The following is a 12985-nucleotide window of genomic DNA, read 5'->3' on the forward strand; positions in this document are numbered from 1 at the left end:
ATGGGCCTGTTAAGTTTGGGGGTTTTTTACCTGAGTTACTAAAAAAAATTGTTCCAGCCTAGTGCAGTGGACTTGTCATAAACATTTAAGATGTACCATAGTGTCATATTCTCTAGGCAGTATAATAGTATTCCATTTATTGTTTCCCAAGGACTAAACTTGGAAATGAATGGCTTTATGAAGAGGCTAGTCTTATATTAAAGTTGATTGATTCCATTCATCCTCCAAAAGGCTCCTCAGCAAAACAATTTCCCCTTAATTAAGCAATATGATGTAAATTACATGGTAATTGATTTAATAAAAATATATGATGCAAACTAACATAGGGAAAAACATCTTAAGGAACAGCAGAATGATCCTCTGAACAGAGTAGGTAATGGAAAGACTACTGGAAATGAGGTTAGAAAACAATAAAAACAAAGTTTTATAGATTTTTTTCAACATTTCTGTTTCCCTAACAGTTATGGATGAATCCCTTGCTATATCTCCCTCATTTTCTGACATTAAAGATGTTTGAGAAGCTGTCTGCCTTTTCTCTCTTCTACCCAATTATTAATCTACTTTAGAAAATAACAATATAGTCAGTTCTGATGTTAATGCTTTCTGGGGCAAATAAATGTACTTTTCTGACTTATTTTTCTGATCTAAATATTCTTTTGAGTTTTCAGTGTGCGAGATTTTTTGAGTTTCAAGTGAGAGACACTTCTTGTCCAAAAACCTGTGCTAATATTCTTGTGCAATGCTGCGCAAGTGTTATTGCATAAAAGACTCATGGGACAATGTTAAGGCAAAACATCCTCTGCCTGCACTCGTCACTTCAAACACGCTTTTTTTAATCTGTGGAGATGGTAAGGACTACCCAGTTGTGAAGAATCATAACACAATGCATGGTAAATTTGTGGGCCTCCTTATAAAAATCTAGCCCTTTGCAGCATATCTTTTCTCTGTGGCACAATTTTCTCTGCAGCCATGTAGAGGCAGCTTCAAGTCTGCCGCTTGCCATTGTCCGTCCCCTTTTGGTATGGATGAACCCTAGAAGGCAAGGTTGCCGAAAGCAGCATTTTTCCATGTTGATTTCTGCCCAGGGATGTCCATAGGAGGAAAAGCTGTCTGGTAGTGCATATGGGCAAGCTGGGCAGAGGGAATGGAGCCACAGCAAACTGATGAACTCCTGGAAAGGGATAGAGACTTAATGAAGGGTTGCAAGAACATGAGCAAAGACTGCAAGGACAGGGGAAGGTACCCAGAAAGTGCTGTGAAATGGATGAGTAGAGCAAGCTTTGGACAAACTCCTGCAACTCTGGTTCAGAAAGATGTGTGATTTTCTCATAGGTGCCTGATTCTTCTTGAAAACATTGCTGGTTGGATAAGTGCTTACCATCATGGTTTCAAGGCCTCAACATATGTCAGAGGTAGCAATGGATTCATATCAGGCAGGCTGATTTTAGTGTGATTAGTTGCAGCTCTTATGTCTGCAAAATTAGTCCGACAGCCTCATAAGCAGTTGTTTGAGGACAGCTAGCATTTTTTTCAGCTTTCTTTAAGGCAAAAATCTCCCACTGTCATTTTGTGGATGTTGTTTTTTCTGATCTCAGACAGAATCAGAAAAAAATATGCATGAATACAAAATGTTTTCTTTTGGTTTTAGGATTAAATTAAGTTTCTTTAGGAGTCCTTTAGAAACACTAATACATCTCAACTCAGACTGTAGCCAGAGCTTCAGATTTGGATCTTATTTTAGTTTAATTTCCTTCACTGAAGCAAACCATCAGTCTTTCCTGGCAGGCAGTCTACTTCAAGTAAAATATTTTTCCATAGTGAGCTCCAGATAGGCAACATCCTAATGTTTGCCTTTAAAGACAGAAGAGATATCCAGAGTCCTGATGCCTTCAATCAAAACAGTAAACATTGATTTCTGACCAGCCTTTTCCTCAACACAGTAAACCAAGGGAGAAGCAAATCATTGCTTTCTGAAATCAGCAGTGTCAATCCTTGACAGAGAGGAGGTTGGTGAAGAAAGGTTAGCTTTGGTGTCATCGTGCCACTAGGTCTAAACGGCTCCGAGAGATCACTGGTACAACCTGCCATTCACAGACCCCCAAGGATTTCTTTTTTAAATGAAAGGTTGCAAAAATCTCATTCCCTATTCCAGCACTGCACAAACAAGACGTTCCCCTTCCCCCCGTCAACTGGAAGAAGCTAATGGGTCCTTAATGGAGGGCAATGGCGATTCTGTGCAGGTGGGAAGGCGTAAACATTTGCCAGCCAACCTGTTTTGACTGGTGGTCAATGAAATATTAATATGTGACCTTCATAATTTTCACTTTCCATTAAAAATCTCAGGACACTAGAACCACACTGTGTATTTAAAAACATTTCTGCTTCCTGGTAATCAGTATTTAAAAGAGAAATAAAAATGTATCTACAGTCTTCGCATTTGTGACCAGAAAGCTTGCCCCAGACTGGCTCTGGTCTTAGATACCAATGTCCTTTTTAAAGGATTTTAAATGCAACTGAATGTGTGAGACACACAACTTCTCTGCATAGCCCAGCAACATTTGCCTTTGGAGATGAGAGAGAAAAGGTTCTTGCTTCGGCCGCGCCCATTGCTGGATTGCCGAGATGACCTCTCCTGCCCAGCACTATCCAAAAAAGCGGTGTAAGGTCTAAAGGACTGGAGCCACCAGTTACACGAAGGTTGGTTGGATATAAAGTTTTGTAAATGTTGTGTCTTTTCCTGATTATATTGATTTATGTTGCAGGGTGGCAAGGGAGCTGGTTTAAATAGGAACGAACTGGCAAGGTTTTACTCTTTTTTTTTCCCCTGGTGCTCATAATCAAGAATATTTGCATGCAGAAAGCTATCTTAGTGTTCAAAGACAGCTTCTCTTCACCAGTGTCACCAAAACCACAGAAGACTGAACTGGTTTACAACCAGAATAAACTGTAACTCTTCCATTCTTTGCCGTGCGGATGAAGACAGCTGTCGAGGAGTGATTGGAATGGTGGCTTGGGAAGGGGAAGCACAAAAGGTAAATGTCAGAGATGCATCACCAGTGTCCAGGTTGTGTCACAAGCTTCCTTCATGAACTTTGGTAAGTAACTTCATATCTTGGTCTTAACAGATACTAAACTCCTTTGTGTCTGTTGGAGTCAGGATTATTGCATCATGGCTTTGTGTCAGTCGTACAAGGTGAAATCCTGAAGCTGCTACACTTAGTAGGAAAATTTGACCCATGGCTGGAATTTCACCCCAAGGCATCTTTATGATCTTATTCATGGGTGTATATTCCTAATGAGTTAAAACGTACTGCTCACCTGAGGAAAATTATACAAGTGCCTGATATTAGTAGTTCTGGGTCATGTGGTGTTACAGATGAAGTGGTGTAAAGAGTTGAGGTTTATTTCATGTGTGATAAGTGTGCAAAAGACTTGGGGCAGAAATTACAGTAAAAATTGAGATTTTTTTCAGTGCACAGAAATGTTTTGAGTTGCTTTAACTTGAAAATGATTGTAAATATAAGGTCAAAATTCTAATCACTTTCTTTTCCTTCTTTTTTGGGGAGGTAATAATATTCTTTTCCTCTTTTTTATTGGGTCAAGTTATCCTGCCATTACATAGACTGTCCTATGGCTTTGCGTGACCCTGCAGCAAAGCTAACCGTGGACCAGAAAATAAAATTGGGAACTGTGTGAAGGAATGAAATGTTGTGGGAAGAAAGACATCTGTAACACCTAACTAAGCATCAAATGTAGGCTCAGTGGTCGGTGCAGGAAGGAAGTCCTCTGGAGCTTCTTTTTCTTAAGCAGTTTAAATTCTTTTCTCACTGTTGTCTCTGCATGTTGTGATGGAGTGAAGTGTTGCTGCTTGGTGTGACATGGCTCATGTCCATGGTGCTCAGGGCTGCACCCCTGGCATGGCGTGGCCACGACGCTCCTTGACCAACGTCTTCCCTGATCCACTGTGCAACCCCTGTGACTCCGAGACATAGAGATCACTGTTACATATGTGTGTGGGTCTTTAATCCAAAGTGCTTTAAGTGCCGGGGATGGTTGTATCACAGACTCCTCGGTTGGTTCCTGCGTGACAGGCATGTGATCTGTCCCCTGGGGTAAGGGGGAGGCTGCAAGTCTTGCTAGGACATTGCTGGGGCTTGTCCTGGGAGGGAAGAGCTGAATATGATGGCATCTGTGGCCACGGTGCCTGTCTGCACTGTTCCCCCATCCCTTGTGCTCGGATTTCCTCTGGGAGGGAGGTGATTGATTTACTCCAGAAGGAGTGACTGGCCACGCAGGCGCTGCAGAAGGCAGCGGAAACAGGCTGGGGAGAGAGAAAAGGTCATCCCAGCTCGGATCTTTACCTTAATCGTACCCGGGGCAGCGATCCCCACAGCAAAACTGAGCATTGGTCTCTGCTTTTACTGTGACTGTGGACCACACAACACAAAAAGGGCTCTTGAAAAATATAAATTATCCCACGATTGCTACCCCAAGTGATCGGTGCCTGCAGGAGAGAGCGAAGCCTAATGGCCCCCGCCCCTGCCCAGTCGTGCCAGTACCAGAGTGTTTGTTTTTATCGGCTCATCTTGCCACAGGTGGGAACAGGCTTGTCCGTCAACGTTTTAGGCTTCACGCTTTTTCCTGTGCTGGAAGGGTATGGATCATTGCCACAAGCGGCCGCTCTCCGTCTCTGAGCAGTGGAGAGTGTGGTAATATGGTGCACTTGTGGCTGACATTTGCAGTCCCTATCCCCACTCCCAACACTGATGTCAGGGGACCAATCCCTGCGGGAAAAGAGCATGTACAGGAGAAAGGATATTTGTCTTCTTTGTAGCTGTATAAATGCTGTAGCATTCAGCAATAGTGCTGGGCTCATGAAGGCTTCCAAACTCTTCAAACCCTGATCACAGTTATAAGTCAGGGAAGCAATCTGTGTTGTAAAAGGACTTGAAGAGAATTTCCTCCTCTGAGCTCAAATCCTCTCACTATGTCTGTAGGCCTTGCGTACTGCAAGAAGTACTTATGCTTCTGACGTTTTGTATTCTCCAAGCTATAACTACAATCCCAACACAAACCCTAATGTTATTCACAGACAGGAGGTGTCCGCCCTCCCTAAAGGAGCACATAGTTCTACCTATGCTAATACCAGCTGTCCTTACGATGTTGAAGGCCCTACAATGATGTATGCCTCATCCCCTGTGCCTGCTGATAGCCAAGGGATTGTTCCCCATGGGCAAAGAAAACCTATGGCCTTGGTCACAGCACGACCAGTCCTTTTCCTAGTGTTTTACACCCTCTAGAACAGACTGGCCTCTAGAAAGTGTGTAGTTCCAATTCCAGCTGTATCCTTAACAGTAGCAAGCGGACCACAATAAAAATTAAAAAAGGAATTGGTCCCCGATACCAGCTTTCTGCCTAATTCTGGGAGCTCTGTAGAATCCAGAAGGAAATTGAGCATTAGAATGTATCTGTACCATAAACCCAAATCCTACCACTAGCCCTCCTTAGACCCCAGGAGCTAATAACCACGGTGAAAAAGAATGTGACACCTACAAACATCATCCTCCTTCCTAAAGCTGTGGGTCCTGACACACTCTGCAGTGAACTGACCTCTTAAAGCTGTTGCTGGGTATATTGTATTTGTGGATGGCATCAGGCAGAGGTCCTGGGGCGAAGAGGTGTGGAGGGGCTAATTCCTGAGCACTCAAGCCTAGCGAGCTCTGGACTGACCACAGCCTCCCTGCACAGCAGATGAAACGGTAAAAACACACATGCTCACACAAGTTTACACTTACATGTATATACATGGTGTTTTCTCTGTTCAAAATACATACACTAATTGTCATGGCTTTTCTTCCGGCCTTCAGAGGAGGGCTTTCTGTAACAGGAAGGGGATGCCCTTCCCTGTCCCTAAGAAGAAAGGTTTAGAGAGCAAAATCTGCGGAGGTAGAGTTGAACAAGCGTCTGCGTTAGAGGCAGCCAAATTTCTTGCTTTCCAAGTGCCCTCTCTTTGCAGACCCTGGGAGACGCTGTTCTCTTCGGGTGCCTGAGTGTCCTCCTGGGTGTTCGCTCCCAAAGGGAGCCGACATGCGTACAGGATCTGTAATCGGAGGAGCCGGGCAAAACGAAGAGTGACCTGATTTGCCAAAGCAGGCACATTAGGCAGCTACTACCCTAATTACCTATTGGGTGGCTTAGTTTAAGCGATGTGACGATTTCCCAGCGATAGCAATTATCCTTCCGGCCTGCGATTCACTTTTTGGTGGGTTTATCGAGGCCTCCTAGATGAAATATGCATGAGCACGTCTTGCCCGACCTCCACAGCCGGGCTTCTCCTACCAGCGGGCTAGTAGGCATCCTGGTGTGCTTGGCACATTGGCACATTGGAAATGTTTTTCGTCCTTGCTGCAGCAGTGCGATAGTGGAGAGCTCACTTGCAAGAGTCCTTTAGACTTGTTCTTGGTACTGTTTTCTTGATCTGATTTCACCCATATTTTACTGGAAAACAGCGTAGAACAAACTTAGGACTGAGGCATAGCCTTTGAAAAAAACAGAGAGATGCAGAGAGACAAGATTATGAATGCTGTATTTTTATTTTTACTTTGTCTCAGTCCTCACGCTGCCTTCAGCAATTTCTGTAAGAAAATACTGTTATTAGTTTTAATAGTATTACAGTAGCATTCAGCTAATGATTTTTAGGAAATTATTTCAGAGATATCTATTTGTCAGCTTATGTGTATGTGAAAGAGAAATATGAAATATGCTTTTTATAAAAAAACATACTGTCCATAGCTTTATCCAGTTAGTGTTGGAAGACTGTTTATAGACTCAGTTGTACTCTGTTGGTGCTAAAATTGATTTCTTGGCTGAATTATTTTGCAATAGGATAAACCCACTAATTGTGCACCTAAATAAAATTGAATTTTAACAAATTGAATGACTTTTATTTTACCTTGGATGATAATTTATTGACACAAATAGAACTCTTTAATTAAATTTGGCATAGCCAGCTTGCTGAGGACACATTAAACCCTTTTGCCACATGACTTTAGTACTTTTTTAAAATTTTAGACCGTCCTGATATTCCTAGATTAAATTGTGTTTGTTACAGCTGTACAGACAATTATTTCCACTATGCAGCCCTTAAGGATCCCACATGGATTTAGCATAGATCTTCTGTGAAGAAGGACTATTAATTTATAATTTCTCATTAAATACAGCAGAGATTGAAATCCATTGTTGCTATTCTGGAAACAGATATCCTAATTCAGGAGTACATAGGCTGCAATCTGTAAAAATGGAAGGGAAGTGAGGAGGACAGAATTACATTTATCACTCTCTCTCAGACTTCAGATCTCAATAAAGCTGTGAAAGTTTAGTAGAAAGGAAAAATAGCTGTAGGAGCATCAGTGCTCTCAGGGAAGCTGAAGACTCAAGGCCTCACCTACACCTCTACAGAAATCACTTCTTCTAGAGGAGAAGCCAAGAAGGTGGTCCTGTCCCCTGCAGCAGGGAGAGCAGAGTGATAAGCCTTGTAAAATGGGGCCCTGCATCCATCCAGGAGATCAGAGTTGGTCCCTGTGATCCTTTGCTTTGTGGAGTGCGATGGAAACTTGAACCAGAACGTAAATGTCCATAAATGTCCATACATTTCCAATAAAGCTTGAACCAGAAGTATATGTCCATAGGCCTGTTACCACATCAAAGAATAGGGTTGACACAAATAGAACTCCTTAATTAAATTTGGCATAGCCAGGCTGCTGAGGACACATTAAACCCTTTTGCCATGTGACTTTAGTACTTTTTTAAAATTTTAGACCGATGGTCTGCTCTGCAGGACAAACCTCTAGAGGTCTCTACCAGCACCTTGGATCCCCATCAGGGAGTGCTACCAAGCCCTCACTCCCTTGAAGTGCTGTCACTGTCACCAGCCAAGCAGGTGAAGAGCTAAGAGCCCTTCTAATGAAAGATCAGCAGATGTCTTCTTGCTCACTAGTAGGCCTGCCAAATCAAGGGGGGAAAAAAAGCTTTAAAATGGAATTCTTCATTTCACATTCGGGATGACAGGATTTAAATTCTGATTTTGTTATTGTGCTTCACTCAAAATAATGACTTTTTTTTTCTTGATTCCTATATCCACATTGTGTTTAGATCTTATGTTCTTGTATTATACAAGTACACATTGGTACTACACGCGGATCTTTACATTCAGAATAAATACACAGAGAAAAACTGCAGCTAAAACCAACCATGAAACAAACATTCATGCAATATCAGGGCGTACAGATCAGATTTCAGTTAAGGTTTTCCCCCTTCCTAATTTTGCAAACATATTGCTAAATTATTTCTAAACAATGAGATATCTGATTTTGTCTCTGCTCTGGGAATGGCCTCTTTGGTTTGATGGGGATATTGTCCAAGCGGGCTAGAAGGTTTGAAAACCTTCTCTGAGTTAAATAGGACGGCAGGACTTTGGACTATACCAAAATAGCACAGGTTTATTCACAGGTAAATACCTTGGGGTGCTTGGGAGTCATTGGTTACTGGTATCTTCTGCCGGTAGCATCCTCTCTTGCTTTCTCCCAGTTTATGTCTCCATTTTGGAGTCTGCCAGCCTGATGCTTTTTGTGCTGTTCACTGTCTTTCCTTTAGTACTACAGCAGGCAGAAACGGTCAAGCAGCTCAAAACAACTTCCTTTAGGTTTTCAGAATAAAGCTCTTAGCCAAGGAAAAGCACAACTTCTTCCCTCCCTTACCCATCTGGTGAAAATTGTTAGTGGACGGTAGGCTGACAGGGTACTAGGAGGGTGGCCTTCATTATGAGGGAGAAATTCATATTTGTATGACTTTAAGAATTTTTTCTTCCCTTAGTTTCTGCTGCTTTTTGAAATGGGCTACATACCTGTGTTTGGCAACAGAGGCAAGGGAGAAGGAGGCAGGGGTGAGGAATGAAGCCATAAACAAGACAGCCCAAGACAGCCCCTTGTTGTGAGCCTTCCGACTTTGACACACGCTGGTATGTTTTGGAGTACAGCACATTGAAGTTGGTTGTTTTGGCTGCTCCTGGTTCTTGGCTCCTGTCCTGGCTTCTGGAGCACCGGGAAGAGTCCATCCCCTGCCAAGCTCGCAGGTGCAGCGCACGGGAGCTCACCAGCATCGTCTGCCCTCTGGAAAGCTGGTCCCGTGCCGGGCACACGGCGGGGGATCGGGTCTCAGGTGAGGTGTCAGGGCTGCCAGCTCCCGCTGGGAGTGGATGGCGTGAAATGGATATGGAAAGCCAAGGCTGATGTTTTAAAAAAATGAACAATTAAAGAACTTAATATAAAAGGGGAACGGGGGGAGCCAAACCAAGCACATTCTTTCCCAAACAAGTATAATATAAAGTTCTGGAAAATTTCTGAAGATATCTCAGCTATAACACCTGGAACAGAAATATTTTAACTGTCTGCTGGCACTCACTGGGTAAATAGTAGCTGTTGTTCTGCTTATTGGCCTTTTCTTCTCTCTCTTTCATATCTGTCTCCTCACCTGATTCTCCCTGTGACCTGTTAACTCTGAAGCTTACTGTTGTCATTCAGGTCCAGCTAGTGCTGTGTTCTGTGTGGCACACCGCACTTTGAGAAGAGCGAAGACTGACTGAAGAAGGTCCGGGGCCTGCAATGAAATATGTTTTCTGAGGAAAGATTGAACTAACTGGAATTGAGGGGGATATATGATAAGTACCATCAAGAATGTAAAAGGCTACTGTGAGGGGAAGGAAATACAGCCACAGAACCACAGAATTGCTGGGGCTGGCAGGGACGTCTGGAGATCATCTAATCCAAGCCCTTGTTATGAGCACGGTCAGCTAAAGCAGGTTGCTCAGGGCCATGTCCTGTTGTGTTTTCAGTATCTCCAAGGTTGGAGATACCACAAGCTCTCTGGGAAGCCTCTGCCAGTGTTCAATCACACTTAGAAAGGTTTTGCTTTTATATTTAAATAGAATTTCCTGTATTTCAGTTTGTTCCCATTATTTCTTCTTGTCCTGTCAATGGACACAACTAACAAGAGTCTGGCTCTGTCTTCTTTACTTCTTCCCATCAGGTATTTATACACATGGAGAAGATCCCTCTGAGCTTTCTCTTCTCCAGGTTGAATGGGCCCATGTCTCTCAGCCTGTCCTCATACATCAGATGCTCCCATCCCTTAAACATCTTTGTGGCATCACTGGGCTTGCTCCAGGATGTCCACATCTCTCTTTTACTGGGAAGCCCAAACCTGGATGGAGCACTCCAGGTATGTCTCACCAGGGCTAAGCAGAGGTGAAGGATCGCCTCCCTCGACCGACTGGCAGTGCTTTTCTTAATGCAGACCACAAGGCTTTTGGCTTTCGGCTTTCTTTTCTGCAAAGTCACATTGCTGGCTCAAGGTCAGCTTGGTGTCCACCAGGACCTCCAGGTCCTTTTCTGCTAAGCTGCTTTCCATCCAGCCGGCCCCCGCCTCCACTGGGCCATGGGGTTGTTACTTCCCAGGGGTAGAATTTTGCTCTTCCTTTTGTTGAACTTCATGAGGTGCCTGTCAGCCCATTTCTCTAGCCTGTTGAGATCCCTCTGGACGGCAGCACAACCCTCTGGTATATCAGCCGCTTCTTGCAGTTTTGTGTCATCTGCAGACTTGCTGAGGGTGCACTCTGTCCCAGCACTGAGGTGATTAATGAAGATGTTAAGCAGTCCAGGCCCTTGCATCAGCCCCTGGGGCTCATCACTGGTGACTGGCCTCCAGTTGTACTTCATGCCACTGGTTGCAATCCTTTGAGCCTGGCAGTTCAGCCAGTTTTCAGTTCATCTCACAGTCCGCTTCTCTAGCCTGTACTTTATCAGTTCTTCATCATATAATCTATTTGTCAGTTCTGTAGTGGATAGGACAAGAAGTCACAGCCATAAATTGCAGCAAGGGAGATTAATATTAGACGAAAGAAAAAGGCTTTCCAATGTTGGTGACAGTGAAGCACTGGGACAGGTTTTGTGACAAGGTAGTAGATGGAATAGACGACCCGTTAAGGTCATCTCCAGACTTTTTTTCTTTGATACTTAATAAGATTTTCGGAAACATCAACTGTGTGTATTTATCCCTCAGAATGAGCTAAAGTGGGACTTAAGTGAGTGCTCCCAGTGTCTGCTCAGGAAAGGGATGAGGGGTAAAAAAGTGGAAAGACAGTTCCAGTTTAGTGCAGATGTACACCCTGAGGTGGCAACGACCTCACCCCACCCTGACATCACTCAGGTGTCTGGAGCTCAGGCTGAGAGCACTTGCTCTACAGGAGATTTTTTTTTTATTCAGACATTAAGTATTCCCATGCATGCTTTAAGCATCTTGATCAGCTATTAGTGCATTGCAGCGTATCAACCATAGTTGCTTACGACACGAGTTTAAGAAAGAGGAAATCAGAAATAACCATTATGGCTTGTCCTCCTGCAGAGACAGGTAGAGGCTGGGACTTGGGAGCAAAGTCCCTTTCTATTTTCCTCACATGGAAGCAGGAGTGCCTGTGCCTCTGGCCCGGGTGGAGAAGCAATTGCCAGCAGCAGGAGACGCTGGGGGGTGCAGATTGCCCCGCGGCCATGGACGTGAGGGACGCACTGCTGGTGCCTCTAAAGCGAAAACCTTCTCTCTAGGAGCACGGCTGCAGCTGATAAGGTGGAGGTGAACAAACGCGGAGCACAGGGGCACAGCTGAATCTGATGAAGGCAAGCTCATCTTTACTCCAGTGGAAGTCCGGCTGGCTTTAGTCTATGCCTTCATGCCTGTGGCTTGCCTCTTTCCCACGCTTGCGAGACACAGGTCCCTTCTTCAAACTTAATGGGCTTCCCAGGCTGTGGATGTGGCATGGTTTCTGCACCAGTCTGCTGAAAGACGGCTCCACATAGCCCGTATCTCTGCTTACTTTGCAATAGCTTGCCTTGAGCTGGTAGGAGAGATGATGCATGTTTGACACAACTCCCCTGGGTTCACCCTCTTCTTCCTTTAAACTTTTGTTCAGGTCCAGGAATAAGATAAGCAAAGAAAGTGCCAAAATCCCTTCTCTCTCTGATTCCTATCTGAGGTAAAGGGGCTTCCGGGCAGTCTCTGATCAGGCAAAGAGGTTGAGAAGAGAGGCAGGAAAGGATGCTGCCCGATTAAAAACCATAGACAAACACTTTGTTCAGTTTGTCATGCAATTTCTTCTTAGAAGTGAAAGCACAGAGTTAGGTGTGCTGGTTGGGAGGCACAATGGTAGGCTGGTGGTGCAGGAGCAGGTGGCACAGGCTGAGGTTCTCTCCTTAGCTCTGACCCAGAGTTTTGGTGCAAGTTGGGGCTTGTATGTTCAGGGCTTTGGTTGCACATGTGAGAGAAAGGAATGGCAGACTCTATTAAGGGAGTCTGAATCAGAAGTGATTCATAGCTTGTGGGGTACTCAGATATTTCATGAGTGCCATAAAATGACTTGAAAAGAAACAAAAGTGAAATATGAGGCTGGATGAAAAGGAAAGGACAACATAGTGATCCACTTACTTTCAAGGCCAGAAGAGACCATTATGGCAATTCAGTCAGACTTCTCCCATAGCACAGACCTCAGGACTTCACTGAACTAATTCTTACCTCAGCGCAAGAGCTGTGATCAAGCTAGAGCAGGTATCTCAAGAGAAACTCCACAACTTGATCTCGGAGAATCCACCTCTGCCCTCGGTAAGTTGTTCCTTCTCTATTAAATATGCATTTCTCACTATTATTTGTCTTGATTTGGCTCCTGACAGTCTAACCTATTTCATGCTGGTATGCTGGCTAGAGGGGCACATTGTCACTCTAATTCTGTTCCCTGGGCATGAGACTGAGCATCACTAAAGGTACTGCATAGATTTTTCATTTATTAAGCTAACTAACTTCATTGAGCCCTAAAGCCATGGGTGAACTGGGAGACCCAGGAACTCTCTCTAACTCTTGATTCTGGGTGAGTGCCTGGGGTGTG

The sequence above is a fragment of the Phaethon aethereus genome, assembly GCF_964289735.1.
Source record: "Phaethon aethereus genome assembly, chromosome: 2".
In the NCBI taxonomy this organism is placed as follows: domain Eukaryota; kingdom Metazoa; phylum Chordata; class Aves; order Phaethontiformes; family Phaethontidae; genus Phaethon; species Phaethon aethereus.